The sequence below is a fragment of the Falco biarmicus genome, unplaced genomic scaffold (genome assembly GCF_023638135.1).
Source record: "Falco biarmicus isolate bFalBia1 unplaced genomic scaffold, bFalBia1.pri scaffold_70, whole genome shotgun sequence".
Lineage (NCBI taxonomy): Eukaryota > Metazoa > Chordata > Aves > Falconiformes > Falconidae > Falco > Falco biarmicus.
The window spans coordinates 374,491-380,631 of record NW_026612000.1 but is presented as its reverse complement, the minus strand read 5'-3'; positions in this window follow the sequence as shown (position 1 = coordinate 380,631).

The window sequence follows — 6,141 nt, the reverse complement described above, 5'->3', positions numbered from 1 at the left end:
AACTACCAACAGAACTTGTTTCTGGCACCTTCCCCGGTGGAGTTGTGCATGGGGTGTGTTTGGAACATTCTGTCACCCAGCAGAGTCCAAAATTCAGCCGTTCCCCATCTCAGCCCAGGAAGCAGATAGAACCGGTTTTGTGGTGCCTTTCAGCTGCCTACCGGGGTAGTGTAAAAACTACCAACAGAACTCGTTTCTGGCACCTTCCCCGGTGGAGTTGTGCATGGCGTGTGTTTGGAACATTTTGTCAACAGCCGAGTCCAAAAATTCAGCCGTTCCCCATCTCAGCCCAGAAAGCAGGTATGAACAAGTTTTGTGGTGCCTTTCTCTTGCCTACCGGGGTAGTGTAAAAACTACCAACAGAACTCGTTTCTGGCACCTTCCCCGGTGGAGTTGTGCATGGGGTGTGTTTGGAACATTTTGTCACCAGCCGAGTCCAAAATTCAGCTGTTCCCCATCTCTAGCCCAGGAAGCAGATAGAACCGGTTTTGTGGTGCCTTTCAGCTGCCTACCGGGGTAGTGTAAAAACTACCAACAGAACTCGTTTCTGGCACCTTCCCCGGTGGAGTTGTGCATGGGGTTTGTTTGGAACATTCTGTCACCAAGCCGAGTCCAAAATTCAGCTGTTCCCCATCTCAGCCCAGAAAGCAGGTAGAAAAACTTTTGTGGTGCCTTTCAGCTGCCTACCGGGGTAGTGTAAAAACTACCAAAAGAACTCATTTCTGGCACCTTCCCCGGTGGAGGTGTGCATGGGGTGTGTTTGGAACATTTTGTCAACAGCCGAGTCCAAAATTCAGCCGTTCCCCATCTCAGCCCAGAAAGCAGGTATGAACAAGTTTTGTGGTGCCTTTTCAGCTGCCTACCGGGGTAGTGTAAAAACTACCAAAAGAACTCGTTTCTGGCACCTTCCCCGGAGGAGTTGTGCATGGGGTGTGTTTGGAACATTTTGTCAGCAGCCGAGTCCAAAACTCAGCTGTTCCCCATCTCAGCCCAGAAAGCAGGTAGAAAAACTTTTGTGGTGCCTTTCTCTTGCCTACCGGGGTAGTGTAAAAACTACCAACAGAACTCATTTCTGGCACCTTCCGAGGTGGAGGTGTGCATGGGGTGTGTTTGGAACATTCTGTCACCAGCAGAGTCCAAAATTCAGCCGTTCCCCATCTCAGCCCAGAAAGCAGGTAGAACAAGTTTTGTGGTGCCTTTCAGCTGCCTACCGGGGTAGTGTAGAAACTACCAACAGAACTCGTTTCTGGCACCTTCCCCGGTGGAGTTGTGCATGGGGTGTGTTTGGAACATTTTGTCACCAGCCGAGTCCAAAACTCAGCGATTCCCCATCTCAGCCCAGAAAGCAGGTAGAACAAGTTTTGTGGTGCCTTTCAGCTGCCAACCGGGGTAGTTTAAATCTACCAACAGAACTCGTTTCTGGCACCTTCCCCGGAGGAGTTGTGCATGGGGTGTGTTTGGAACATTTTGTCACCAGCCGAGTCCAAAACTCATTGATTCCCCATCTCAGCCCAGAAAGCAGGTAGAACAAGTTTTGTGGTGCCTTTCTCTTGCCTACCGGGGTAGTGTAAAAACTACAAACAGAACTCATTTCTGGCACCTTCCCCGGTGGAGGTGTGCATGGGGTGTGTTTGGAACATTTTGTCACCAGCCGAGTCCAAAATTCAGCCGTTCCCCATCTCAGCCCAGAAAGCAGGTAGAAAAAGTTTTGTGGTGCCTTTCAGCTGCCTACCGGGGTAGTGTAGAAACTACCAACAGAACTTGTTTCTGGCACCTTCCCCGGTGGAGTTGTGCATGGGGTGTGTTTGGAGCATTCTGTCACCAGCAGAGTCCAAATTCAGCCGTTCCCCATCTCAGCCCAGGAAGCAGATAGAACCGGTTTTGTGGTGCCTTTCAGCTGCCTACCGGGGTAGTGTAAAAACTACCAACAGAACTCGTTTCTGGCACCTTCCCCGGTGGAGTTGTGCATGGCGTGTGTTTGGAACATTTTGTCAACAGCCGAGTCCAAAATTCAGCTGTTCCCCATCTCAGCCCAGAAAGCAGGTAGAAAAACTTTTGTGGTGCCTTTCTCTTGCCTACCGGGGTAGTGTAAAAACTACCAAAAGAACTCATTTCTGGCACCTTCCCCGGTGGAGTTGTGCATGGGGTGTGTTTGGAACATTTTGTCACCAGCCGAGTCCAAAATTCAGCCGTTCCCCATCTCAGCCCAGAAAGCAGGTATGAACAAGTTTTGTGGTGCCTTTCTCTTGCCTACCGGGGTAGTCTAAAAACTACCAACAGAACTCGTTTCTGGCACCTTCCCCGGTGGAGTTGTGCATGGGGTGTGTTTGGAACATTTTGTCACCAGCCGAGTCCAAAATTCAGCTGTTCCCCATCTCTAGCCCAGGAAGCAGATAGAACCGGTTTTGTGGTGCCTTTCAGCTGCCTACCGGGGTACTGTAAAAACTACCAACAGAACTCGTTTCTGGCACCTTCCCCGGTGGAGTTGTGCATGGGGTTGTTTGGAACATTCTGTCACCAGCCGAGTCCAAAATTCAAGCTGTTCCCCATCTCAGCCCAGAAAGCAGGTAGAAAAACTTTTGTGGTGCCTTTCAGCTGCCTACCGGGGTAGTGTAAAAACTACCAAAAGAACTCATTTCTGGCACCTTCCCCGGTGGAGGTGTGCATGGGGTGTGTTTGGAACATTTTGTCACCAGCCGAGTCCAAAATTCAGCCGTTCCCCATCTCAGCCCAGAAAGCAGGTATGAACAAGTTTTGTGGTGCCTTTCAGCTGCCTACCGGGGTAGTGTAAAAACTACCAAAAGAACTCGTTTCTGGCACCTTCCCCGGAGGAGTTGTGCATGGGGTGTGTTTGGAACATTTTGTCAGCAGCCGAGTCCAAAACTCAGCCGTTCCCCATCTCAGCCCAGAAAGCAGGTATGAACAAGTTTTGTGGTGCCTTTCAGCTGCCTACCGGGGTAGTGTAGAAACTACCAACAGAACTCGTTTCTGGCACCTTCCCCGGTGGAGTTGTGCATGGGGTGTGTTTGGAACATTTTGTCACCAGCCGAGTCCAAAACTCAGCGATTCCCCATCTCAGCCCAGAAAGCAGGTAGAACAAGTTTTGTGGTGCCTTTCTCTTGCCTACCGGGGTACTGTAAAAACTACCAACAGAACTCGTTTCTGGCACCTTCCCCGGAGGAGTTGTGCATGGGGTGTGTTTTGGAACATTTTGTCACCAGCCGAGTCCAAAACTCATTGATTCCCCATCTCAGCCCAGAAAGCAGGTAGAACAAGTTTTGTGGTGCCTTTCTCTTGCCTACCGGGGTAGTGTAAAAACTACAAACAGAACTCATTTCTGGCACCTTCCCCGGTGGAGGTGTGCATGGGGTGTGTTTGGAACATTCTGTCACCAGCCGAGTCCAAAATTCAGCCGTTCCCCATCTCAGCCCAGAAAGCAGGTAGAACAAGTTTTGTGGTGCCTTTCAGCTGCCTACCGGGGTAGTGTAAAAACTACCAACAGAACTCGTTTCTGGCACCTTCCCCGGTGGAGTTGTGCATGGCGTGTGTTTGGAACATTTTGTCAACAGCCGAGTCCAAAATTCAGCTGTTCCCCATCTCAGCCCAGAAAGCAGGTAGAAAAACTTTTGTGGTGCCTTTCTCTTGCCTACCCGGGGTAGTGTAAAAACTACCAACAGAACTCATTTCTGGCACCTTCCCCCGGTGGAGTTGTGCATGGGGTGTGTTTGGAACATTTTGTCACCAGCCGAGTCCAAAATTCAGCCGTTCCCCATCTCAGCCCAGAAAGCAGGTATGAACAAGTTTTGTGGTGCCTTTCTCTTGCCTACCGGGGTAGTGTAAAAACTACCAACAGAACTCGTTTCTGGCACCTTCCCCGGTGGAGTTGTGCATGGGGTGTGTTTGGAACATTTTGTCACCAGCCGAGTCCAAAATTCAGCTGTTCCCCATCTCTAGCCCAGGAAGCAGATAGAACCGGTTTTGTGGTGCCTTTCAGCTGCCTACCGGGGTACTGTAAAAACTACCAACAGAACTCGTTTCTGGCACCTTCCCCGGTGGAGTTGTGCATGGGGTTTGTTTGGAACATTCTGTCACCAGCCGAGTCCAAAATTCAGCTGTTCCCCATCTCAGCCCAGAAAGCAGGTAGAAAAACTTTTGTGGTGCCTTTCAGCTGCCTACCGGGGTAGTGTAAAAACTACCAAAAGAACTCATTTCTAGCACCTTCCCCGGTGGAGTTGTGCATGGGGTGTGTTTGGAACATTTTGTCACCAGCCGAGTCCAAAACTCATTGATTCCCCATCTCAGCCCAGAAAGCAGGTAGAACAAGTTTTGTGGTGCCTTTCTCTTGCCTACCGGGGTAGTGTAAAAACTACAAACAGAACTCATTTCTGGCACCTTCCCCGGTGGAGGTGTGCATGGGGTGTGTTTGGAACATTTTGTCACCAGCCGAGTCCAAAATTCAGCGATTCCCCCATCTCAGCCCAGAAAGCAGGTAGAAAAACTTTTGTGGTGCCTTTCTCTTGCCTACCGGGGTACTGTAAAAACTACCAACAGAACTCGATTTTGGCACCTTCCCCGGTGGAGTTGTGCATGGGGTGTGTTTGGAACATTCTGTCACCAGCCGAGTCCAAAATTCAGCTGTTCCCCATCTCTAGCCCAGGAAGCAGGTAGAACCGGTTTTGTGGTGCCTTTCAGCTGCCTACCGGGGTACTGTAAAAACTACCAACAGAACTCGATTTTGGCACCTTCCCCGGTGGAGTTGTGCATGGGGTGTGTTTGGAACATTTTGTCAACAGCCGAGTCCAAAACTCAGCGATTCCCCATCTCAGCCCAGAAAGCAGGTAGAACAACTTTTGTGGTGCCTTTCAGCTGCCAACCGGGGTAGTGTAAAAACTACCAACAGAACTCATTTCTGGCACCTTCCCCGGTGGAGTTGTGCATGGGGTGTGTTTGGAACATTCTGTCACCAGCCGAGTCCAAAACTCAGCCGTTCCCCATCTCAGCCCAGAAAGCAGGTAGAACAAGTTTTGTGGTGACTTTCTCTTGCCTACCGGGGTAGTGTAAAAACTACCAACAGAACTCGTTTCTGGCACCTTCCCCGGTGGAGGTGTGCATGGGGTGTGTTTGGAACATTCTGTCAGCAGCCGAATCCAAAATTCAGCTGTTCCCCATCTCTAGCCCAGGAAGCAGATAGAACCGGTTTTGTGGTGCCTTTCAGCTGCCTACCGGGGTAGTGTAAAAACTACCAGCAGAACTCGTTTCTGGCACCTTCCCCGGTGGAGTTGTGCATGGGGTGTGTTTGGAACATTTTGTCACCAGCCGAGTCCAAAATTCAGCCGTTCCCCATCTCAGCCCAGAAAGCAGGTATGAACAAGTTTTGTGGTGCCTTTCAGCTGCCTACCGGGGTAGTGTAAAAACTACCAACAGAACTCGTTTCTGGCACCTTCCCCGGAGGAGTTGTGCATGGGGTGTGTTTGGAACATTTTGTCACCAGCCGAGTCCAAAACTCAGCGATTCCCCATCTCAGCCCAGAAAGCAGGTAGAACAAGTTTTGTGGTGCCTTTCAGCTGCCTACCGGGGTAGTGTAGAAACTACCAACAGAACTCGTTTCTGGCACCTTCCCCGGTGGAGTTGTGCATGGGGTGTGTTTGGAACATTTTGTCAACAGCCGAGTCCAAAATTCAGCTGTTCCCCATCTCAGCCCAGAAAGCAGGTAGAAAAACTTTTGTGCTGCCTTTCTCTTGCCTACCGGGGTACTGTAAGAACTACCAACAGAACTCGTTTCTGGCACCTTCCCCGGTGGAGTTGTGCATGGGGTGTGTTTGGAACATTTTGTCACCAGCCGAGTCCAAAATTCAGCTGTTCCCCATCTCTAGCCCAGAAAGCAGGTAGAAAAACTTTTGTGGTGCCTTTCTCTTGCCTACCGGGGTAGTGTAAAAACTACCAAAAGAACTCATTTCTGGCACCTTCCCCGGTGGAGTTGTGCATGGGGTGTGTTTGGAACATTTTGTCACCAGCTGAGTCCAAAATTCAGCCGTTCCCCATCTCAGCCCAGAAAGCAGGTAGAACAAGTTTTGTGGTGCCTTTCAGCTGCCTACCGGGGTAGTGTAAAAACTACCAACAGAACTTGTTTCTGGCACCTTC